Genomic DNA, 27,216 nt, shown 5'->3' on the forward strand with positions numbered 1-27,216 from the left:
TTTTTTTTGATCTGCATTGCCTCTCACACCCAAAATCCACTATTCATATGACTTCCAAATTACTTACCCCAACTAAACTTATCTAAGCAGTTTGCATTACATGCTAAAAGATATTAACTAATAATAATATTCTTGTATTATTCTCTTTGTAGTGGTTATCATAGAATGAGATGGTGCAGTTACTACAATAAGTACTACTCTTTGATAAAATGAAAGGGTTAAAACAGCAGTCTGCAGGTCACAAACTTCTTGTATTGACAGTATTTGACAGTATTTTTTATAAGTTACCCAAGCATAAACAAAACAGGAAAAATATATAATTGAGATGTCTACAAGGCCCTTAAGTACACTGATTATGTATATAAAGAAATATGTATAAAATTATGTATGAAATATAAATAATACATATATAGTATAAATTATATATATATAAAATATAGTTTAATTTTTTATATGTCAAAAAAAGGCTGTGAGGGAAATAGAACTAGCAGGGTATATGTTCAGAGCAGTAAAAGGTGACATCATACACCATATATAGTTTTAAGAGTAACCAATACTGGTTTTAACCAGAAGGCTTAGAATTTATCTTTCCTACAATACAAGCACCTTTTCCAGTGCCTGCTTCAGCACTGTCAACCTTAGTGACATGAGCTTGTGCCTAGAAGTCTAATCTAAAGCCAATTAAGTGAGTTTTCCAGGTGTCTCAACCATCTTAAAATGACAACTCTAAGTCACAATAGAGTTCATAGTCTAACAGAAAAGTAAATTTTAAAATAACACACTTGTTCCAGTAGCGCGTGTTTATCAATGGACCAAGCCATAGTACAGAGAAGACAAATCCTAATAAACTTAGTGGGTGAGTGCAAGAGATCAGTTTATGTTTCTTCCCTGAATCTAAATTATTCTCACAGCTCAAGAAGAATCAGTGTTGATAATGCCCTAGCAACCTCTAGCACCAACAGATATGACCTCAGGTGTAGTGATAAGAATATATAATTCTGCATTCCCTGAACTCATCTCTGTCTCTTGGAGAGTGCTGATGCTCTGGGAGCTTGGTGCCACCTTGAACAATAGGAAGCATAAAATTTAGAATAGATTCAAAATATGCCAGGTCACACAACAATAACAAAGCACTAATGGTAAATTAGGAGTTTAAGATCTATTTTGAATTACTGAGGAGGAAAGCTTGAAAGAAAGAAAACATTATTTCAAAGTTTAACATGGATGACATTTTGGAAATAAAAAATTACATATTTGATATCTTAATTTGTTCATGTTACATATTCTGAACTATTCTACTGATTAGAAAAGAGAATAAATAAACTTTTTTTTCTGCAAGAGAATAATTCCGTGGTTCTGGAGTCAAAAGCAGGACTTCCAGTTGACTACAGAAGAACATGAGCTGTGATCCTGCATGGAAGCATTCGGGATATGTCTGCAGATATCACAGGCCACCTTCCACAGTCACCTCCCAGCAGATGACAATTATATCAAATTCCCAACCAAATACTTCATCATGATGCAGCTAGAAAAAGAACAATTATAATTCCGCATTTAGAAACAACAGCTCTTTTCGTTGTACATATTTAGCTATTTTAAAATCAATTACAGTTTAAATACATGTTCATTCTTTCTCTAGGGAAGGCAATCAAAACTGTATTCTAGATCCTAGATGGGAAACAGTAAGATGGAGAATGCCTATTTTATTTTAAATAATCCCTCATATATAAATTATTTGCCCCTACAGAGCAATTAGAATAGTAGCTGAATAATTTTACTTCCAGACCAAGGATTGCAGGAATCAGACAAAATCAGGCAAAAATTTATTTCTGTTTTGTTAAGAGCATCCTTATTTAAATCCTGAAACACTATTACGATTCAAAAAATACTTTTTTTCTAATCTTAAAAAAACTAAAATGATCTCTTCAGAGTGTATAAATCCTCTAAGGCAGAGAGAAGCTGTGGGAAGCCATTCCCTCATGAGTTGCAGGCAAGCACTCAGAGATTTCTTGCATAGGGAATGCTGCAGCCCTCTGGTGCAATAATTGGATACAGGATGACACAAACACAGTGGGTGAAATCATGGCAGCTGCAGAAGGGCTGTGAAGATGATCTCTGCCTGCCCCTGGGCAGCTGGACTTCAGGCATGTCCTGCAAGAGGCCTCAGTGTTCCAGCTGTGCTGTGTTAGCACAAACTGGCTTCTGGAATGCATACCCAGCCAGACTTCCCCATGCCTGGTCCTCAACAGGGAATGAAAAGCCTTATAAAGACACCTGAATTACCATTTGGCTGTTAACTTTGGAACTTCAAGAGTGAGTGAGTGAGTGAGTGAGTGAGTGAGTGAGTGAGTGAGTGAGTGAGTGAGTGAGTGAAAGACAGATCCCAAGTCCCAAAATAAATTGGGATAGAATACATTTAAAAAGTGTTTTCTAATTTTCACTCTGGCAATACATCTTCTTAGCATTATGTTAAATAAAACTGCCTGTAGAAAGAAGTGAATGACCAGCAGGTCACCTTTGCTTTTTCACACCATAAGCTTGATACAAAAAGCTTCCCTGTGATTTCAATCAACCTTAGGAAAGATACCTGTTCGGCAATTTTTGGAGCCAGACTTGTGGCCCTTAAGTCCCACTGTCACCAATAAGTTTCATCTTCATTTACAAGTTTAAGATCAAGATCTGAGCCCTTATGCACCCACTCATATTTATGAACACAAACACATCCACAGGCCCAGATACTTAAAGTGGGATATTAATTCTCCAGACAGGCAAGTTCCTATCATGGGATTTATGTCACCCTCCCTAGTCAGGGCAGTATAATCTATGCAGCTCACTAGGCGTAAGCAAGCTCCCTTTAACAGTATATTCTCAATCCACCATTGCCCTGCTGGTTCCTGTGTGTGACTGTTGCTCCTCCAAGCTGCATTTACAGTCTGCCCATTTGCAGATGACATTAGGTCCATGAGATATGGCACTCCAAAGAAAGCAGAAAAATGTAATTCCTAGAGAAATTCCCAGAAGCTCATCTGGCTACTAATCAAATGGAGTAGGAATTCTCTAGCACCATGTACTGGAAGAACTTCTGTCTCAATAACTTTGGTTTTGACATAAGCCCTAGAAAAAGATGCATGCTATCTCCGGATAGAAATCCTCTGTGACACCACCAGACATGTTACAAAAACATGCTGAATAACAACTAAATTCATCTTAAGGAAAAAAAGATAATTGGCATGATCATTTTCACAGAGATGCTGAAAAAAAGACTATTTGCAGCTATTCAAGCTACTGTGTACATCTTGGTTTTTACATGAGAAATCAAGATAATACTTTAAGGAGGCAATTACTGTAGCATTTCACATACAGTAACCTACATATGAAAAGCATTAGTATTATAGATTATGCCCAGCTCTGCTTTTACATGACAGTGATTATTTTCCCTGGGCTTCTTATTCTAGAATACTATTACACCTTTTGGTTTATACTCTTTTAACTTTTTCCCAAGTGCACATCTCTGAGGGATTATAACAAGGAGAGTTTTGCTTAATAGTGTCTTTTGCTCAGTAAGAGTAGTTACACCTAATTAAGGGATCAATGAGACAAACACTTTGTTCTTGCACTTAAATAAAAATTGGGTTTAAAGACAGTGGAAATAAATTAAAATTACTGTAACCTGAGGTACATGGTACAAACAATACCAAAACAAAAAAAAAAAATCCACAAGCAAAGACATACAAATGTAAATTTTATTTACACAGTATTTTATTGCATTTAAAGGAAAGGATAGGGGGAAAAATACAGACACTGCTAATCGCAGTGAATATTTTCCACCATTTTATCAACCTTGAGATTTTTGAAGTTAAATTTCCTATCCGGATTGGGAGCTGGAGGGAAGCTGGAATGGGGACAGCTCTGGTGATTCATATTTTGGACCAGGGATATTTAAAGTGTTTTGATGTAACTTCTGGAGTGCCCAGGTCCATTTACTGTACAATTCCTGTCTGTAAGCTCCTCCACAGAAGTAGGACATGCAGAGTTATCAACAAGAACTAATGGTAAATTATTCCTTCATCTCACATAAAGCAAACACTGATAAGAGACCGTCATTTATAATAGTGGTCTGGCTAGATGCTTCAGGTCAGCTAGTAGGTAAATTATTATAAATTCCAAAGAGGAATTAGAAATTCTTCCATTCCATTTACCCTATAAGGATGGTAATTAGAGTTATTAATATTACTTGCTTTCCAACGCTGTTGACCAATGCAGTTCCAAACCTAGTTGCCAAGAGATGATATTATTAATACTTGGAAAGCATTCTATTGGAATCAGTGGTAAGACAAAAAAAGCAAAACAGCACAGAACAGGGAAGAGTTTCAAAAACTCAAAACTTCTGTAACATAATACACCTTTTCTGACAAGATATACAGTTAGCTATAGATTGCTCTTTCTAGTATTTTGCAGATTGACAAATTAAAATTCAAACCAGACCTCAACAGTCCAGGAACATCAGGAGATGCCAGAAATAACATTTAAGAGCTAGATGTCTTTAATAGATGTCTGCCATATCTTAAATATAAAACAACAAAAATTTACAAACCTGATTGTTTAAATAACTCAGTACATTTTGAGCTACAAAAAAATTTGATTCATTTCCACCCATCTGAATGGATAAACAATAAAGTGAAAAAGATATCCTATGTGCAAAAGAAACTCTGAATATTCAGTTACCATCTGCAAAGCTAATTGAATGGACCATTCACAAGGCATGTATGTGTTTTAGAGTGCTTGTTCCTAAAGAAAAATCTAGAAACTACAGCTGACTGATGTGACCATGGTTAAATAAGCTTTGACTAGTGGGAGCACCATTCTAGAAAGTGCAGCATGTTTTTGTATGAGTTTAGGTGTTGATTGGGGTGCACAGAAGTCCCCAAAGGACATGGAAAGTTAAATGTTCAACTAGCACAAAAATGTGAAGTCCACTATATGGGAGTTTATGGAATATTAAGAACCCAGTAGGTCAGAAAAACACTAAATCAAATACACGCTATGGTTAGAACAATTACTTCTTTATATGTTTCATGTTGCATCTGCATTTTCAATTAATTCTCTCATTTTTGTGCAGGCTTCCTTTACATTTTATGGAGTGTTCTGTGTTGTTGTTTGTTTTGTTTTTTTTTTTCCCCTAGGATTTAATACAGAAAAGTTAGATCAAAAATAAATGAGTTGGTTTTGTTTCACACCTTTTATTATTTTTATGTAATCCTGTTTGTGAACAGTCTGATTTCTGTATAAGTTCACAAAATAGCAACTTGTTGTACTGAAATGGGATATTCTTGATCTGAAACAAGAATATTAATCCTCAGCCTTGCATCAAACAATGACAAGTTTGCAACAGATTTCCTTCTCTCAGCTCCATTATGAGAGTAACAAATGTGTTTTTGCTCATTAACGTGAATAATATATCAAACAGAAGGCCTTTAATTGTTTATTTTGCTGGCTGGAAAAGAGGCTGTGAAATTACAGGGGAAAAAAGGCAAGAAAAAATTTCAGTGCGTTTTTTTCTTTGCTGTTTCTTTCCTCTGCTTTATTATTTTGCCTAAACCACCTCATTCTCCCCCAGAATTTTAGAGCAACACCTCTCAGTCCTCTCTCCTGAGAACTACTTATGCGTTTAGGAACACAAGGGACAAAACCCAGCTTCTAAAATAACCTCTATTTAAAGCTTGGTTGTGGTGCCTTCTTTCACAAGCAGTAAACGAAACAATCTCATTACATTGATACAACAACTTACAGAAACACAAAAATAGACAAAATGTAATATCAAGGGGGCAAAATCAAATAGAGATCTAGAAACCTTCCCACAATGGTAGATGGGAAAAATTAACATCTCATCTGATAGCAATAAAAAAAGACCATAAAAAAAAGTTCATTTCTTCCTTCCAGCTGCAACAGTGGGAACAGTTCTGGGCCTAAGAGGTATTTCATGAGCCATAGACAAAATCTTTAATTGAGGCTATAACAAAACTTTTATCTTTTGACTTACATTTCCACTCTTAACCACTAGCTAACAGTGCTGTATTTTTCTCAAAGACTCTCAACTTTTTGTGCATTTTGTTTCCAATTTGATTAACAAACAGACATCAAAAAAGGAAAGATTTCAAAAGGATTACAAAATCCACTTTCAGTCTCTTACAAAGTGGTATCTGAATTACTCTCAGTCAGGCAGCAATGGGCATGAAATACTTTCAGGACATAGTACAGCTAATTTTCCTAAACTAGTCCCAAGAGAGGTACACCCCAGAGGTCAAATTCTTCTGCAAGATAAAAGTGCGAAACTCTCACTGAAACATATGTGAAAATCCCATATATAAATCTGTCCAAGGACAGAATCTGAAGAATTTCCAAGATTAAACTCTTGGCATAAGCACAAGAAAACCAGTTATTTAAATGGAGATGCACATCTTTTGTCTTTCCTCTGAAGTAATTCTCAGCATTAATAGAGAGAACAAAATAAGTAAAATAGAAATGCTATAGATTTCAATATCTGTGTGACAGCAGAGGGGCGGAGATGTTGTGCACCAAGTTAAAAATATTAAATTAATAATAAAAAATAAATATAGGGTTGAAAAGGCATTTACCAGATCCATTTATTTTAACTGGAAAAACCAAGCCTTCTTTCTCAGATCTTTCTCCTCTCATAGACACCATTGATGCTGAGTAAGAACACCTGATAAAATGCCCTGGAGAAGCTTTACAACTCAACTGGCACTTACACACCAGATAAGTCTAACTGATATCAGAGTAATCTTTCCACAAGGATGAACAGCTCTTGAACAATTTCTCCAAGGAACAGCATTAGACACAAACAGACTCTCCTCACCAGACATGATATTCAGTTCATATGTAACATACCTTGTGTAATGATACACAGGAGCTAATAGACTGACTTTTTTTTTTTTTTGGTATGGTTTAACATCAGCAAAAAATATAAACTGATCATTTCTAATGGTTAAAAAATCTGTGATGGGATGTGTTTTTAGATTGTAAGCCTCAAATGCTCACCTCATCATCACAGTCAAACAGCTGAAACACTTTGATCTTGTTTACAGAAGTTCTATATGACTGGAATACCATTTTCTTATTTCCACCTTTTTCATTACTTAGTTTGTAACTGTGCCAGAGAGCAATTCCTCCTGCTATATTACCCAGAACAATGCAAATTCATGGGTTTTTACTCACCTAAATCTCTGTAAAAATTAAATTTGAAAGGTTTTAGACAAAAATCAGTCTGTCCAGTTCCCAGATCATATGTACTTGCTCACAGTGTTTACTGACCTTCACTCACTCTACAGGCTCCTAAACTTGGGTATCTGGCCTGCACTAGTGATGCCCTGTTTCCTCAGTAACCAGTGACAGACAGTCCAGCAAGAACAGAGAGTGGTTTATTCTGTGTGTCTGCTCAGAATAGGATGAATCATTAGATCACTGTGTTGACATTAACTTAGACTAAATGCCTAACTATTGAATTGATATAGTCACATTAAGTTAATCCTTTTCTCTGTGCTCAGATCCTTGCACTATACTAGCAAAAGGAAAAAAATACACTCTCTATACGGAGCAATTTCTTCCTTCATGAGCTGTGTTCATGTGCAGTAATTAGTTACAATTCTTTGATAAAAATTATGATCTCATCCTTTTACAGGTGAAAAGTGTCAGACAAAAATAACCAAAAGGATCCAGTAAGCTCACTTGAGAGATTTAAAGCAAACTTTTCCTTTTTTCTTGGTTTCTTTTTTTTTTTTTTTTTTTTTTTTTGTGATGTTTTTGTTTGGAGGGTTGTTTGGGTTTGGCTTTTTCCCTCAGTGTTCAAAACTGTCTAAGGTGAGAACAGCCAGCTTTTCTTCGGTTTCCAGAAGTAACAATTCCAGAAGTAACACTGGCATGAATCTGGCTTCAAGGTGCTTTGTAGGTATCCACAGAGTGTGAGAAAAACAGGATTTTTGCTCTGCTGGAATGATTACATGCTAGTCTTTGTATGAGTCTCTGGTAGAGGCAGAGAAATTCTCATTCTCTGGCTGCAAGGTATGACCATTTTCCTCTGTATCACCCTGCCCTATTTGTGCAGTACAGGAGGCACAGATGCTACAGTCAACAGGCACACAACTGACCTCAGAGTTGTGTGCCTCAAAGACACCTTTGGCAGGCAGCAGGGCTGGGTCACCCTGTCCTGTCCTGTCTCACCTCTTCTGTGTCTGTCATTAAAGTCTGCAGAATAATTGTTACAGAAAATAGACAAAAGTCCAACTACATGGGTGTGTTTACACTCCAGAGTTTCAGGCACCTCTGTTTTTGACTTCACATTCTTGGTGCTCTTCTCACCCAGATTTTAAATTTTTTGAAATTAAACATCTGTTGGTTTAATCTATACTAGCATTAATACTGAAGGCACAATTAGGATTTGGCTTTTGGAATCACAGCATATACCTCTTCAACTGAGCTAACAGCAGAAGTGCTGATGATAGCAAACTGAATATATTGATTAACCATTAATACACTGATATGATGCACAGTTTAACCAGTGAGTTTCAAGTCTGTTCAATGTAGAGGTTAGCAAATCTGGTTTCCATGACAGGTTCTGGATAGGGAATATTATAAAATTGCTTTTTCTATTTATTTCTCCCCAGAATGCTGTCTCTACTCTTTCTCTCTGCTTAGATGTCTGCCTTCTTCCTGCATATCCTCATCTGTAGCCTCCACTTCTGCTCATACCAAGGTCTCCAGTATCCCTTCTTATCATTCCTTCTCCTCCTCCTCAGTCTTGCACTGCAGCTGATCCCTTCTTCTTGTGGGGGGATGTTTGGAGTGATGGCATGTCTTCCCAAGTCACTTACGTGTGGCGGGCTCCTGCTTTCCTGGAGTAGACCGAGCACCTGCCTGCTGTGGGAAGTGGGGAATTAATTTTCTTGTTTTGCTTGCCTGTGCTACTTTTCCCTTCCTTATTAAATCATCTTTATCTTGACCCACGAGTTTTCTGCCTTTTACCTTTCCAACTCTCTCCCCAGTCCAGTGGTAGGGGAGTGAGCAAGGGGCTACATGGCTTGATTGGCATCTGCAGCTGAACCACAACAAATACAGCATATCTCTGACGTCTTTAAAAGGTGCCAAAATGCTATAGCTGTGTTTGATTTGATACATCTGAGGCTTCAGAATCGTCTTAAGAAGCAGAATACAGATGAAAATGAAAAGTAAATTTATGTGAAAATTAAGAGCTAGTCAACATTTTTTGCGTGATATGCTAAACAGTTAATGAATCCAACAATTAAATATTTAACTGCCAGTCAGCAAATAAATACTACCAACCAGTCCTCAACAGACTATTTGAGTGTTTTAGAGCCCAAGATGTGTTGATTCAAGGCCTGCCAACCTGAGATTAACTGTTTACATATTAGGAATCTGGCAATTGATTTTTGAAATGACAATGAAACAGAAATGAGAAAGTAAATAATGCAGACACAAAGGAAATGGTTTGAGAAAACAGTTTCCACACAATACAAGTTGCTATTGTTCTGACACTCCAGAAAAATATGAGAAGATACCTGAAAGTCAGTGGACTCTCACCAGTGTAAAGCTGGTAGGAAGCCCCAAACAGGACTATCAGTTTTAGAAATATCTAGAACAAAGTAAAGAAAAGGAAAAGATATACAGAAAATCAGAAAATCAACAGGTCTCAGAAAAGAGTTTTAAAGTCAAGAGTATAGCCTATTGTTTAACTTTTTTGAAAAGAGAGAAACTGGCAAATATAACACCATTAAAAAAAAAGTATCCCAGACACTACAGAGCAGTAAGTTTGATTGTCCAAGTGGGAAAATTGGTAGAAACAGAATTGGTGCTTGAAGGGATAAATAAAATACATATTTCATAAAGTAGTCATAATTCCCAAAACAATTGAAAAAGTCAATTAGTAGGGAGGTAAGACAACTTTGTTGATAGAAAACACCTGAGGTTTTTTTAGGTCTTTCACCAAATGCTTTTTAAAAAACTGAATTGGTCTGGATTAAAAGATAAGGCCCTCTCATTGATAAAGAATAGTTGTAGGAGTGTAAACAAAGACTAGAAATAAATGTTCAGTCTCAGAATTTCATTGGGTGAACCAGTCAAAGGCTTACCAATGATGAACATGAACCTGCACTGAGATACATGTTATCAAATATACATAAGTGAAGTTAAAGACAATAGGATGAAGGAGAAATTTGGTGAAGACACAGATACAGAATAGCAAAATCTGAAATGGAAAATTCATTATATTAACTAATTGAGTCCTAAAATGTCAGATGAAATTAGGTCTTAATAAACACAGTTATGCACATAAGAATATATCTAACTATAAACAAGGAGTGAGTTTATGTTTGTTCTTAGGTAATTGCTAGAAACATCTAAATTCAGAATCTCAAAAAATAGGTCCTGAAGTTCCTGTGCATATTTGTGCATATGCTACACTCAAAGAATATTACTAATAATGAGGATGAAACTGAGAACAACAGTCATCATGTCATTATGACACCTTGTAAACACTGTCAAACTCACCTGCTGGATGCTGTGTGCAATATCCAAAAAAGCAAACCAGAAAAACTAGAGAATTACAAAGATGATCAGAGGTATACATTTTTTCCTCTCTGGGAAAGAGTACTCGCTGACTTTTCAGCTTAGAAAAGACGTAACTTTGTCTATACAATCATTGAGAGGATGTATAATGTGAATAAAAAAATATTCATCCACTATATCTCATTACAGAAGGACAAGGGGGCATTCAGAGAAATTATCAGGTAGCAAAAGGATTTTTTTTTTTTGTATAAAATGCACATTTCAGCTGTAGAATTCATTCCACAGTAAATAAAAAATTAGCTCAAAAATTATAACCAAGGATATTTTTACACATTTGACCATCGTAAATGGGGGTCTATATGGCAGATCTCTCTGATTCCCAAAAGATGGACCAGCAGCTGTATTTGTTGGGTCCCTTCCTCTTCTCCTACAATCCATTTTCATTCCTGCTGTCAGAAGCAATTCTAACAATACAGCCCATAGAGTCTGCAGAGAGTGGTGCTGCTGGCCCAATGCAGGTGATCCACAGGGAAGAACAGAAAAAGGCAAAAAGTGCCTTCCCTTTGTGCTGCTTTCCAAGAACCCATCACAGTCTTTCTACTTTAGAAGACTTTTTTTTGCACAATCTCCACTCTTCTATTACCATTCCCTCTTAATGTTATTAAAAACTAAATTTATTTTGATATCAAGGTGATTCACTGTTAAACCTTGAGAACAATTCTGAGCCTTCCTCCTGTCTATGAATACCCTGTACTGAACAGGCTCTCTGCTAGATCCTAGGGAATTTTATAAATTTTCAAATTGTTAATATAAATGGCCTGTGACAGCTGGATGGAGGAAATAAAACACATACAAATACAGCACATGTTTACACATATATTCATAGTATTTACCTGTCTTTAATTACAGACTTGAAAATATTCATTATTTTCTGAAAAATAATTATTTTCAAAAATATGTACTGTTACATGACAAAGGAATCAGAACAAAGAAATGAAAATAAACTCTAGACCTACAGGAAGAAGAAAGAAGGAGAAAACAAAACAAAACAAGAGGAACAAAGAGTAACTCAAGCCAAAAGAAAGGAAAAAACTAACAAAGAGTAAGAAAATAAAGCAAATAAATTACAAACAGATAAAAAAGCAGAAAAGTGAGTAATGAATATTTGTCAGATTTTTGTTCTACTTTTACAAGAATGGAAACATAATAATTTGAAAGATAAAATGCTTTGGAATCTTTTTTTGCTTTAATTTAGGTATATTTTTCTGATTTCTTTCTAAGAGACACGGAGATTGTGGAAATCAGAATCACAGAACAGTTTGTGCAGAAAATGACCTTTAAAGGTCACCCAGTCCAATTCCCCTGCAACAAGCAGGGACATCTTGAACTAAATCAGGTTGCTCAGAGTCCCATCCAACCTGGACTTGAATGTTTTAGGTGTGGGATATCTCCAAAATAGCAGCTCTCTGGAGCTAGAAAAATTTCCTCTAGCCCAAACACAGGGAGTTTTCCCTCACTTACCCCACCACCCTCATACATTGACTTCTCTCACTGGGAAGGAAGATTTCCTATTCCATTCAAGTAATGTGCTATAGCCTACTTTTTCACCATGGTGCAAAACCAAATAACATGGAGCACTCTGCAGGTTCACCTCCCAAATTATCCAGGACTACAGACAGTCCAGTGAAGCTGCAGCCTAAGACACAGAGCTTGGAACCACTTGTCACTTTATGACAATCCAATTTCTTCACACATTGTTTCCAAATGTAAAATGGAACTGACTCGATGAGAAGTCTGTGCATGTCAGAGAACACTCAGGGTGTACAGAAATGATGTCTTGAATTGGCTGGGTGAGAAGTATATTCCTTTTGATTGTTGCCTCTTTCTTTTTAATGTTCTCAGAAAACGGCTGTATCTTTCAGAGTCTCTCAAGGATTTTTAGATAAAAAGAGAGGTTTTATCTTTGCATGTCTATAAGCAGTGAAAAACTCCAGAGACTGAAACCTACAGGCAATTCAAATAAACTAAATCCGATCAAGGTAATATCAATGCCAGAATTAGAAGAAAACCCAGAGAGAATATCAATAACAACATTAAAACAGCAGGTTTCAACTGGAATCAATAGGCAGTATAAACAGAAAAAATTAAGTCACAAAGTGATAGTAGATAAAAGCTCCCCACTCATTAAAATTCTGTTTGTCTTTGTGTCTTTTTATCAATGTACCTATATATCTATGCAAGTGTATCAAAGTTTATAATGTAAAAGAATGATGAAATAATCTAATTAATTTCCGGTGTCATTTCACATATTTCTTTCAAGTTAAAACTGCAATATTAATAATGGTTTGCAATTTAATAAAATATCTCTATGTCCTATTAACTTCTATATCTGCTTGTTATAAAGCCCTTTTTTATCAAATAGCTAAACTTCAAAAGATTTCTGCTTTGATCTGAAATGAAAAAATGAGGTTCATTCCATTTGTACAGAATAACCTCACTATATCTTACAGAAAGACAGTTGTCTGTTACTGCCTTTCTGTTTCAAAATACATTGTAACTTGGGCAAGCACCAAGAAAAAGCAGAGAGAAGACTGAGCTTTGTGAAGAGACATTATAATGTGGCTGGGGCTGTGTCAAAATTTATGATGGTTGCAGCAAGTGCGATATTCTTCCTACTTGAGAAACAATAAAAGTTTCAGGAATGAAATGTGTAGGCGTTTAAAGGTGGGTTTAATGCTCTGGGGCTTAGCTTTCATGGTTTATTTTTACTTTCAGAACTGATATTTTAACAATATGTTAATAGATTGTGATTTTCCAATGTTTTTTTCTTCCCCACAGGATAAAAAAAGAGATACTTGATAGGTACAGTAAGGGAGAAATATTCTAAATTTAAGTTGTTTATGGAATTTATATCCCAAGTCAGCATTTCAGAAGATGCCAGTCCAGATATCCAGAGGGCAAATTAACAATCTTTGCATGACCAAACATCCATTGATATTATTAAAATTTTGATCCAAAAAGGAACACAGGACTGGGTCTATATTAAGCCATGTCTGGCACTCACATGATTTCTAGATGACAAAAAAAGCCAAATTTTATATATTGCTCAACCTAGAGCCTTTGTAAAGAAACACCATGAACCACAGTAAACATTATGACTTCAGTCAGAGCACCTTTCTGTCAAAACATCCTTTTTAGTGGGTCCTTTAAACATCATTGCTGAGTGAATTGGAAGTTCAGGAAGAGGCAATAAAGCTGATCATACTTACTTTATAATATGGCAGGCAGTGTGAAAACAGTTGCGGGGACTAGAGTAAAGGTGTTTCTTGCCGCTTTATCATCCAGTAAGGGTCCTTGTGCTGGAGCTTACAGGTATCCTTCACTGACAAAGGGCAGAAGGGATCTGTGCAACCCAGCTCAGGTCTGCAGCTGTGTCAGTAAAAGTAATTCATCCACTGGTACCCATCTGCATCTCCTCCCCATAGCTTCTATCCCCCTTATCCACAACCATATGATCTCATATGACCAGATCACTCTCATCCTCTACTTTCAGTATAATTAATCCATACTCTAATAGCTATATTCCCCTCCAAGGAACTTCCCTGCAATGGCACTTTCTATTCTTCCACTGCCCCATGCATCCCCCTGCTTGCACCACCAGCCCAGGTGCACATGGAGTTATTTATATCAAGTACTGACTGTCTCTCAAACCCCTGTCTGCTTCAAAAATACCTGCTACACCAGATTTTCTAAATGAACAAGTGGCTCAGTGCAATTTTCCCTGAAGAATGTGTACAAGATTGATTGTGAAGGCATTTGGCAATGAGGGAGACATGATGGCTGCTAGCTACATAAGAATCTAGAAAGTTTTCATTCCAGTTTCCATAAGCTTTTTGTCCTTCATGCTCTGTTCAGTAGCAACGGTGAACAAAAACAGTGACATGGACCAACCCTCTCTATCAACCCCTGTTAGCAATCCTTAGAAATTTTTTGTCACAAGGGGGCTGGAATATATAATTTAATTTATGGCTGATTTAAACTTCTGGTTAACAGTGGTTTAAAGTTAATTGATATAGATTTATTAATTAACTGTCCAGAGGAAGTTTTATAGCTGATGTTGTTTTCCCTGGAAATAGTGCATTGTGTAAGACAAAAGATCAGCTACACAAACGTGATGCTGTTATCAGTTTGTCTACTTGTTTTATCTCATATGAGAATAAGCATTAACATTCCGAGTCAGATGTTCTCATTAATGTGATTCCCATCATGAAGCTGAAAATACACAAGCTATCAACATTTCTAAAACTCTCTTTGTTCATATCACAAACTTGCTCTTCAGAGTGCCAGCCCCACAAAAGTTGTGAATGTTCTTACTAAGAATGAGTCTTACTTGCCCAAGGAAAGGAACTGCAAAAAGGTCTGAGGTACCTATTTGATTTTGAGCCAAGATCCTCAGAACCTCTGCTACGTCCATCCTAACATGAATGTACTTAAAGTTCCATTATGTTTAAATATCTATTTGCTTCATTTGGCAGATCCAGTCTAATAAGTACTTTTGGAAAATGCCCTCTGAATCAAATCCTACACAAAGCAAGGTGCAGAGAACTAACACTTCTTTTGCGCAAAGAATAGTTTCATTTAAAGTTTTACAGCCATTTAAGAGAAAAAAAATACTCCAAAAAAATCAAATCCTTGGAAAACTGTATTATCTTGGGAACAGTGAAGCTGGGGAGCAGGTTACCCAGAAAAACTGTGCAGTCTCCATCTCAGATAGTTTCAAGACCCAAATGGATAAAGCCCTATGCATTTCTGTTTGATCCCATAGTTGAACATGCTCCAAACAGGAAGTTAGAGACTTCCTGAGGTCTTCTATAGCCAATGTTATCCTGCAGTTGTATATATTATATGCATTGCTTCCTACTGATTCCTTGCTGTCAGCTCTTACAGGAATCTCAAATGTGCTTTGGATCAGGAAGCAGGAATCCAGCAGGGGAAAGTTTTGGCGCCTGCTGTCACTTTGAAAATTCATTTGAAATTTAACATTTGAATATCAGCAACAGAGAATTTCTTAGAAATGGTGCAGTAATCTCTGCATGCAGTCCTTCTGCATAGACCACACTATCATGAAGTGCCCTACTGACCATTATTTGGTACAGCTATAGTCAGCCATGGTTTAAAAGTTTCTGATTATTTCCCACAATAGAAAAGAAACTTTAGATCTTTTCTCTTGGTTCAGATAATATTTAACTCTATGTGAAATGCTTACTCAGCTGCTAAAAAAAGTACTTTTCTGAGTGAGTAAACATAGCAGAATCTGACTCAGAGCAAATTACTTATTTAATACACTAAGCCCTACTTTCTGTTCACCAGTTTTTCCTTTAAACAAATGTACAGCAGACAGAGCTACTGCCTCTTTTCTGGTGATGTTTGAGTTCTTGTCTCCCCAGTTGGTTAATGATAAATGAACACACCTGACAGATAGTTCTGCATGCAAGCTTCCTCATCAGTAGGGTCTGGGGCATTTCAAGGAAGGTTTGGCATTCACCTGGTTCCTTACCAGTGCTATTATTATCATTTGCAGCTATTTGTAGTAGAGAGCAGATCATCTTTGTTAGCTAGAAAACAACCACATGGGAAGAAGACTGACATTTGACAGGCCCTGCAAATGAAAACGGAGAATGCAGACACTGTGTCAAAGAGGAAGGTTTTGAGGAGAATGGGCTTCTCTTTTCTTCCACAATTCTTTGGTGAAAACACGGGATTCAAGAGTAGCCAGCACAATTCAGTATCACAAGTCCACTTGAGGGCTTGTTAAAAATATAATTCCTTGGTTTAAGAAACTAAGAGATTCTCCAGCAGCATAAAGCTTAATATTATTTTGCCAAGGTCCTGATATCAAGTGTTTGATGGAAAAATACAAGACTTGTTGGAAATGTGTTCCTGGGATTGTAATACGTAAGTGAAATATGAATAAGTAATTTTTTGCAGATCATGGGGTACAGTTCCACCATCCTAAATACAATATTTAAATTTCATATAAATCTAACCTCTATGATCATATTTTATTATTTCTTAGATACTAACAACACGAAAAAAAATCACCATCTATACCATGAAGTTTTTCTGTGTGAATGACAGACACAGTGAAGGCAAATCAAACTGCAAAAACAGGGAAAAATTGTCATATTTATCTTTTAATATATTTTAATACCTCATTTCTTTTTGATGTGATGGAACTAGAGAACGAACCCTCTGCAAAGAAATAGCTCACCTCCTGACACTTTCATTAGTTCCAATCATATAAAAGGAAAATAAAATAAATTAGGTTTTTATGTGCCCTTAGTATCAGACAATGTTGCCTTTATTTAAGCAGAAGATGTATTGAAAGCCATAACTATGGGTCTTGTGAGATTACCTTGTACACCACAGCTCAGCATCATATCCCAGTACAACCAGTCTTGTATGAAGCAATCCTGTGAGTCACAGAAATTGTGCTTTCTTCTCACCTCACTGCAGAGGCATTAGTCTACGGTCAATGTTTCCATCTTACCCCAGTAATGGCTCTACTTTAGCTGTGAAGCCCTAATGGTATAGAATTGAAATTTTTGTGGAAGCATCCTAGGTAAATAAATAATGGGCTCAAACTTCACTTACACTTTTTTGGAGTACTGCAGAACAATTCAGGATCATTGTCTGAATATAATCAATGTCTCATTGTCAGTGGCATCAGATGATACTGTGTAGCTGTAGACTCATCTTTTTCTTTAAACAACATAATCACAGACTGGTCCTAAAATATTATAATTCTGTGGGGAAATTGCAGAAGTTCTTTACCACCCAGCATCTCTTATAGTTGGATACAGAGTTGAAATCCTGGTTTTGGATAGGACCTATTGAATAATTTGGGAACAGTGAAATTTAAATTGTAAGAACAGAGACAACTTTTTTTTCATCTAGCCCATCTTTTTGGACTGTTGTCAAAGGACAGGAACATGCTATGTGCAACATCAGAATTTTTTTTCTGAGAAAGCCTGACCAGAAATATATGGGGTCCCAGGTTAACTTATGCATAACATTGCTTTTACATGTAACTAGTCATGCGGACATGATGACTAGCCAACGTCCATTAAGAGCTGCCTGGTACAGAGAACTGGAATTCAGTGATGGCATTTTGCATTGTGTTAGATTGCCTGCAGGTACTGTGGAATTAACCTTGGGCCAAATTATAAACATTGTTTTTTTAGAGCTGTGTTTTTCTGTAGTCTTGCTGTGCTCTTCTTTTTGTTTGTGAACCACAGGAAGAAAATCTTCTTTGGCTTCCCATGATGCCAGATCACTTCATATCAAAATAAAGTAATGCTAGCCAGAGCACTACATGTTTATACCACAGTTTTCTCTGAGGCAATGTCTTTCCTTTAATTGCAGCATAAGGACATCCCCACAATCAGGGCCCAGGGTTACAGTACGATGACCATTCTTGTTAAGCCATCTGAGAGATGACTAATAACTCCAGGGAGATGAAAAGCAAGGCACAATGCTCTGGAAGTTAGACTTAAAAGATTTTTTTTTTTAACTCACTTTCAGGGAGTTGGTGTTTTGAATGTTTTGTAATAATGAGAAGATCCAGGGGTCAACAATCTGCCTAGCCCTAAGACTGCCTCACAAGGGCAGTTTCACAGTGGTATCTTTCCACAGTTTTCAGCAGAATTCTCAATACGTGAATGTATTATACGTCAATAGGTTCATGTTAAATTGTATAATTTAATGTATAGTTATAAATTGTATTATTAATGTATATTTAAATAAATATAATGATTTATATAAAATGTATTCTATGTCAATAGGGTCATGTTAAAAATCTATGAGAAGGAATAAGGTTAACTATTTATTTCCAGTCACCATAATAACTATAATAAGAAAGTTATTTGGTGACTTATCATAGAATCTAAGGAAACAAATATTAATTTAGACAATCAAACAGTTTTATATCTATTACTTGTGTTCACTTTTGAGCAAGCTGGAAGCAAAATAAAGCAATTAAACTTCTAGGGACTATCATGATTTAAATGCCCTGGAATTTTATCTCACAATTCCTATTTTCTTGGTAACCATTGTTATAAAAGAATCAATCCATGCTAGAATTTATTGGTGTAATTTATATTAGGCAAGGATTTGTGATCCTTGAAATTCCCTGCTGTCTGATTTACAATACTCTTTTTCACTGTATCATCCTTAATTTTATGTAATCAACATTTGAAAGGTTTCCTGTTATGGCTGCTGCCATACCAAACTGAGGTTATTTATCTAGTCAGAATGTTTGCAGTGTATTTTGTATATGCTAGAAGTCACAATACTATATAATTACTTGTTTGCTTGCCTGCTCTTTTGATCAAGTCTCTGAGATGTTATTGAGCTTTAGCAATCAATAGAATTTCAGGTGTCCAACAACCACTTAGTGATTTGTGAATATTGAGTGTTGATGTATATATCCCAGATGCAAAGCAGCCAGCATGTTTATCTAATTCTTTATTTGATTTCAAAGACAGCTGTTGAAAACCTTTCATACACACAATTATTTTCTTTCATTTAAGCATGGCAGTAACTATGGAAATATCTCAATTTGTGTGGTTTTAATAATTGAACTATTATTTTCCACATGTACTTGTTTTCTGCTTGTTCCAGATAGAAGTAGGGTTAGTATAAATGTGTAGTATTGCTGTGGATTTCTGTTACATTTAAGGAGCTTTTTTATGTTTTGCTATTTTGAATCCTCCTCTTTTTTCAAGCACAACATGTATTACGTGATGTGAGGATAAACTGCTTCAATAAATCCCATTATTCTGAAGAACAATAAAAATAACAAATTGGTGACACTGAAACAGTGATAAATAACATTTCTTATTTCCTTACGCTTTTAGAATCTCATTCTTGCACTTCTGAATCAACTCTAGCTCCCAGAGCTGTCAAACTAGGAGAGCACTACCTGTGTTGTTTTTGTCAAAGAAAATTATGTTATTGAACACTGTAATTTGTAAAATTCCAAATCTTATTTGGACAATTAGTTCAACCTGTGTTATCTCTGAACATGTAACTGAAAAAAATAAATGAACAGTGCATACAAAACACACCCATGGCTCCCAAAACAAAGAGGACTTTATTCAGGGAGATGTTATTTGAAGATAAGAACAACACTCTGGCATCGTGCCTCTCCCCATAATGCCATGAAACCAATCTTCTATGACAGCTTTGATGGTTCAGAGTCCCTGAGTTCCTGGAGGTAAGTAGGCTGGAGGACAATATTTTTTCTTGCAGATAGACAGAAAATCCCAAAGACAACTTGTAAAATAAGTACATTTTGAATGGCCCTCACAATGACTGCAGTCATCACAATTAGAGTTGTGAATCCACAATAAGCTTGATTTTGCCTATTTATTACTTCCTAGAAGCTACGAACAAGAACATAGAGTAACAAAGTCAGCAGGTTTGGCATAAGGTCAAGACAAACTCTTTAACCCAAGGTTCAAAAGTTGAATTTTCTCTCACATTATGAGAAAACAAAAGGCAAAATCAAGTGAAAGATCGAGACAAGCAATCAATCCTCAGTTCCTTCTGTAAGATATATGGAACTGGACATATTGAACATAAATATTTAACATTAATATTTTCATTGACAAATAGACTCTAGCTAAACATGAAGGGAATCAGGATATGGGCTAGAATAAGTCAGGAGAAGATTTATAAGGACTTCTTTTACCTCAAACAAGTTAATGGTGACTGACAATGTGGCCTACTGCAGGGTGCATTTTCACAAGTCTATGCAGTAGACAGAAATAGAGAGAATGAAAACATCATCCTCCTACTATCCAAAGAAGCACTGCCATCAGCTTCATCCAAATGGGAGCCCAGTGTGCTTTCCTCTGTCCAGCCTGGTTGGTTGCCTCACCATGAGCCAAAGGGACTTTCTTTGCATCCTTCCTTCTGTCCAATATGGCACCTTCCAGCTAAGATCCACATCCTAGTGCTGCTCTCTGATTACGGGTCAGCCTCCATCCATGGGCTGACCAAGGCCCTAAGAGCACTTGCATGTCTTGGGCACAAAGCCCTGTATGGGTGCCCACACACACACTGGGTTCCACTCCTGTTCAGCTGGGGCCATTGCTTCCTGCCTGAGCTGTGCTCTAAGTGTGCCTGTCTCCAGATCTGTCACAGCCATGCCCAGCTATGCAGTCTGCTGAACTGGGCTCTGAACCATGGACTGACTGCCCATCTCGACCTCAGATCTGCCACCTAACTCTAGGTCCTTTCTGGTGGTCACCAGGCTAAGACCCCACAGGACTGGATTTACATGGCTGGACTTGCCTCATTACCAAATGATGCCAAGTGTCCTGAGCTCTCAAGTGGCCCCCTTGCCACCTCTAGATCCTGGAAATGGTGCATCAGAATCCTGGCTGGCAAGTCCCTATTCTGCTGCTGCATGTTACCCACCTGATGAACCAACCACCTGTGACTCAGGGTGGTGGACCAGTCCCATATTATCTTAAGCATTCCTCAGTCACAAAAGTTCACAGAAGGGCCCTCTGCAGCCCAGTCCACTACCAGATTTTCAGGTAAAGGCACCAAGTAGTTTCTTCCAGAGGTAGCCAGCTCACATGGGTGCAGAGTCCCAAGTACTGTGATATCCTTCAGTTTGTGGACCTAATGAAAACACAAGTAGAGGTGGATGGATATATTAAAATTGGGTATGGGAACATGGAGTGTAAAACAAAAGGAAGTTCTTCTAAGACATTTGTAGTCCATAAATCAAGTTTGAGACTCTTCTGTGATTTTTGTCTTATAATATCACAAAAATGTAGTAAAAGTAATTAATTTCCAATTACTGCACCTGCTTGTACAGTTTAAATTAAAATCAGAAACACTGCAAATCCCACTTCACAATGCCTTTCAGAGTTCAAGACTGAATTAAAGGCCTTCATTGTTTAGGAGGATTATTTCATTGCCTTCCCTGGCTTCAAAGAAATAAGAATCTTCACTCACTTTTCTATTGATCCTTGTTGATCAGATTAACTTTGTTTTGGATTCCTACAGAAACAAAAGACAAATAAAAATGTTGTGAACACTTAATGTGTACAGTTTTGTTCAGTTCACGATTCTACTACCTATTACAAAGATAATTATTGGTTAGACAAAGAAAGAATAAAGGAATTACTGTAAATTATGTTCAGTAAATACCAACAGTTTAGGCAATTACAAAATTATGGAATATTTCATAATGACATGTAATTACAGTTAATTCCACAATTAAAATTATATCTTTTATTTAGCAGCACTTGTTCTTTCATAAATAAGAATAATAATTAGGATTAAGAAAGGTCAAAGAATACTTCTATTTCAACACTATTAAATGCATTTCAAGCCATTCCTGTTCCTCTCATGTACTTTATATTCTGTGACTTTGGTCATTGTTATTTTGTAATCTTAGAATGGACCAAGAGGCTCTCCTGGGTCATCACAAGCCCAGAGAGCTGAACTGTGTTAGCCTGGCCATAGACAAAAAATCTTAAGGTAGGAAGAATCTTTACTTGTGTGTTCAGAGGAATTATCCTCAGAATAATAACTAGCAGCTCTACTTTCTTACAGTGCTGTCCTGAACATCTACATGCAAATCTACTTGTAATTCTCCTGGAGCAGACCATCAAATTACCATGTGTGTTGGAAAGTCAGCTATCAGCTGCATGGTGACTATTTCTCTGGTCTTGCTCACTCCTTTCTCCCTCCTCTCCATTCTTTCCTGAAATGGCTTACTGATAAAGATGGCACAGTGCTTGTCAGATGACTCTAGCTTGCTCTCATTGTTTGCTGTATCAGGCAGCATCTTATTAGCAATCATGACTGTATAAAAGCTGCACTATAAACCCCTAAGAGAGAGAAGCATCAGTTTGTTACACTGTACATTCTGATGAAAGTTCAAAGCTATGAAATAAATGTATCTGTAGTCAACACAACTGATATATTACAGCCACATGCATTATTGCCACGTTTTGTAGTCTGCCCTGGTTAGTCCTTTAACACAGGCAAGGATGTTAATTCCACTCTTTCATTGCTACAAAATCATAAAATAGTTTTGGTTCAATAGGTTCTCTGGAGGTCATCTAGTTCTGCCCTCCTCTCAGCATGGATCCAACTATGTCAGATCCTCTAGATCTTGTCCAATTCAGTTTTGAATATCTTCAGGGATGATGAGTCCATAAACTGTCCAGGTTCTTATGGTTTCCTTTATTTCCCACTCCCCACTGCCACCCTTCTTTTGGTGTCTAAACATAATTTTCCATCATCTTCTTCTTCTCATCCTGCCACTCTAGGCAGAGTGTTTCCATTTAGATTGCACTCTGTCAAAAAGTACCTGAAGGCAGCTATAGGACCTGCCATTAGCCTGTTGTTCATGGCTGAGCAACCACTATTTGTCCAGTTTCTCCTACCATGTGTTCTAGGCTTCCAATTGCCATGGTAGCCCGTTTACATTGACTGCAGCATGTCAATATCTATTTTGCACTGGGAAACTCAAAACTAGACAGAGTCCTTCATATGGCATCTCACAAGTGCTAATTCAAGAAGAAACATAGAATCATTTAGGTTGGAAAAGATGTTAAACATCTTCACATCCAGCCATTAGCACTGCCAAGTCTGACACTAAACCATGTCCCTAAGCACCACATCTAGATCTTTAAAATACCTCATGGCTCCATAACTTCCCAGGGCAGCCTGTACCAATGCTTGACAATCTTTTCAGTGAAGAAATTTCTCCTAATATCTCATCTACACCTCCCCTGGCACAACCTGAGGCCATTTCCTCATCCTACCCCTTGCTGCTTGGGAGAAGAGACTGACACCCACCACACTAATAACTACTTCCTTCTTACTGGCTACACTCAGACTATTACTCCTCAATGTGAAGTTGGTCTCCTTCACTGAAAGTGCTGATTGCTGCTGGTTCATGTCCCCTCTGCTGTCCACTGGGGCCATCAGATCCTTTTTTATAAAGCTGCCTTTTGAAAAGTTGATGCCAAGACTGGATGGAAGGCGGATGACTTCCTAGAGCAGGGCCAGGACTCTACATTCTGCCCTGAGTCTCATGAGATTCCTGCTGGACTTTCTCCTGCCCACCTCCATCCTTCTGGACAACAGCTTGCCTTCCAGAGAAAGAGCCCAATGAGGTATAATCTGCTGAGGTTACACTCTGTTCTTCCTCCTAGGTTAGTAAGAAACAGTATGGATTCTCCCATGAACTGCTGAGGGGCCTCACTAGAAGCTGTCCCCCAGCAGGACTTTGTTCACTTCTCAGGCTCAGGTCCTGAACTGGAGAGCCATCCTCAGCGTGTCTTCAGCTACCTCTCCATGGCCTTGGCTACATCCCCACATGTCCCATGAATTTGCCAAGCTGACTGAAGTTATCTTTTTGGTGGTGTTAAAGACATTTTATTTTCTTTCTCACATATATTACCTCATTTCTACTCCTGCCAAGTAAATTTAAATAGTTGTGGAAAAAAAAAAAAAAAAAAAGTGTTCAAAGTTGTATATGTTTGAATTAACATTCTTACTATTGGAGAAACTGTGCAAGTGCTACGTGTATGGAAGCATGAAGTCCAGTTAAGCACACATTCACTAATACTCTTTCCTTACACTGTGAGCAGTCAGAAGACAAACTGTAAAGTTACTTTATATAGGCACTAGCCGAAAGGCAGATTGCACCACAGGCCACCATTTTTTCCTTAAATACTTCATATGAACAAGCAACTGTTAGGAATGCAAAAACAAACAAATCCAGAAATGTTTTTAACTCTTACATACATACATGTTCTTCCAAGTGTATATTTTAGTGGAGTGCAAAGGATAACATAATTACTCACACAATTATAGTTACAAGAGGAGTCACCCGAGTTTCTAATTGCTTAAACTTATCATTTTTAAGCAGGATAATTGCATCAATGGAAAATGGATTATTTTTTTAAATGTACTAATTATCGCTTAGGCTTTAGGGTCTCAGATGGAGTAGGCGTTACATGCAGAAAGTCAATCAATCCTTTTTCTGAAATCTTTTTCAACTAAAAAGTACAGACAAACATGAAGAATATGAGGATGCTCTTTTCAGTAAAAACAACTTAAAGAGCAAGAGTGGTTTTATCGTGGGAACAAGTATGGATCTGACAAGACTGATCCAGGAAAGATGGACAAATACAAATATGGAATATGGAGACAAAAGAAAATTTGTGAGAATTAATGGGCAAAGATATGAAACAAGATGAGAAGACCTAAAAAAGTATTATGATAAAAAAAAAATATACTGAGTTTGGAAAGAAACTGGTACCCTAAAGAAACTAACTAGTAGGATCCAAATTTTATATGTCAGCATATTATTAGCGGCTTTGTTGTTCAGGGGAGACACAAGAATCCTACAACCTCCTCAACATGGAGTTTTTTCTTCCCCCTATTCTGCTGTTTCTGTGTCCTACTGAATGAGAATAATTTCTCTGTTCTGTTCCCAAGACTCCAAGGGCTGTTCTTCAGTCACAAAACCTCACAGCAAAAGCAAACAAGCAAAAAAATGACAGTGAAATTGAAATGTCAAAGGTTCTTGACCACAGCTTCTTTTCCATCAAGTACTCCAGCTTCTGCTAGAGAAGTCCTTTTTAATGCCTGTAGAGCATATATTAGTTTAAAGGAGTGTATAAACTTGCAACAATGTAAAAAATTGTCAGCAAACCCTGTCCAGGTGAAAATCTTTTATATTAACGTAGAAGTTGGCTCAGCTGTGGAGTAGCACTGCATTATGGGGAAACTTCCCAACGCGACTCAAGATGGACTCATGAAGTGGGGATTAGTCAGAGCACCAATCAATACCTGAAGAGATTATTTTATTTGAAATAAATGAACTGGTATTTATCACTCTGTGCAACAGCAAATAGTTTAGACCAAGTAAATAATGTGAAGTAGAAGGAAATTGCAGAGAGCAGGCTTTGTAAGGATTGCAAGATTATTGTGAGTTACACTGGCAGCATCTACTACATCAATGCAACTGCACCAAGACTGCTTCCACGAAGCATTAGAATTATTAAGCTTAGCATAGAAATGTTTATGGCAACACTGTTCTGGGTTAGTGCAATTACAGCAGCAATGCCAGCATAGTATGAGCTACTGCAAATGTTTGTTGGCCTGAGACAGGGTGAGAGAGAGATCAAAACCTTCTGTGAACTACTGAATGACCATGTTGCTGCCTAACTCTGTGACCCTCATGGAAAAGCTGAGGGAATAAATAAAAGGTGAAATAGAAAATGGGCATTTCCTTGTCCATTATTGGCCTAGCATTGAAGGATATAACCTATTACTTTCCTGGCCTTCAAAACATCTGCTTGGATTAGTATCTGTCTTTGAGTATCCTGTGACATTAAAAAAGCATCAAAGTGTTAAATATTTGAACTTATAGACATAGGTGGACACAATAAAAATACTTCAGGTTCCACAACACCCAAACTAATAGGTATTTTACTCCACTGGTAGTCTCTTTAACTTGAGGATACAGAGTATACTGAATAAGGTTCTTTGCACGTTTTCCCTTTGCATGTAGTAATCAACCCCAAAAGGCTTCCAGCTGCTGAACTGAGGGTCTTAATTTGAGCCTGTTGTGTTTATGAAGGCTCATAATTCCTCACTGTTCTTAATAATGTCTGTAAGTCTCTGAGCATCATTACTTAGTCTTCTAAAATTTATCTTGTCTGTGACCAATGCAAAACATATGAGGAAACAGTAGAATACACATATTGCATAAAATATCTTGTAAATTGAAGCAGTATAGTTATACATGAGAAATTAACAGTGGATGTGATATTATCATTATTATTTGAATGTTCTCAAGCCCAGGCAAAAAAACCCAAAATTGCCACCTTTGTCAGGGAACTACCATGCATATGTAAAATGAAACATAAGGGATGAAGAACTGCAATTTTGGGGAGAAAAACCTGCAGTGAATCAATATAATAAATTCAGTGCTAAATTCTAGAGTACAATGGTGGAGCTCATAATTGCACACCAAGTTCTACAAATTGCCACAGTGATTTAACTACTATAAGATCCCAACCCTATTTTTTTTTTTTTTTTTTTTTTTAGTTTTCTGTTTCTTACAGTATCTAGACAAAAAATTCAGTGGAGGACATGATTAACTTTGTTGTTTAAAAAGTCATATTACTAGCCCGCTAATTTGTTTAAGAACCACGTATGAGGGATTTTCACATAATAAAGTGTTTAGTGGATGTATTTTCACTTCATTACTATTATTTTATTAAACACACTTTATTTCTGCTCTCACTGTTATCCTGTTCCAATGCTTTCAATGGACCAGTGCTCTTTGATACAGGTCAAGCTCAAACTGTCCTGCCATTCAAATATAATATGGAGTTGTTAAAAAAGAAAAATGTAAAAGATATGGACCTCATAGAATTTAGCATATTAATGTAGAGGAAAGAAGCAAAATAGGAAAGGTTATTACATTTTAGTAAACCTAAAGTAAAGTAAAAAAACATAGGTAAATGTAAAAATGCATAAAAATTTTCAGTCTTATTTGAGTGC

The 27,216-nt window shown here is 36.8% G+C and overlaps 1 long non-coding RNA gene across 1 annotated transcript; it reads right to left on the reverse strand.

Annotated features, from left to right (window-relative positions):
* Positions 1-19,107: 19,107 nt before the first annotated feature.
* Positions 19,108-26,515, reverse strand: LOC146768341 (uncharacterized). The gene is made up of 2 exons (XR_014952813.1): positions 21,634-26,515; positions 19,108-21,294 (listed from the first exon to the last, which is right to left on the reverse strand). It is a non-coding gene; the product is annotated as an uncharacterized LOC146768341 (long non-coding RNA).
* Positions 26,516-27,216: the final 701 nt, after the last annotated feature.

Source organism: Lonchura striata, chromosome 2 (assembly GCF_050655825.1).
Source record: "Lonchura striata isolate lonStrDom1 chromosome 2, ASM5065582v1, whole genome shotgun sequence".
NCBI classification, from domain to species: domain Eukaryota; kingdom Metazoa; phylum Chordata; class Aves; order Passeriformes; family Estrildidae; genus Lonchura; species Lonchura striata.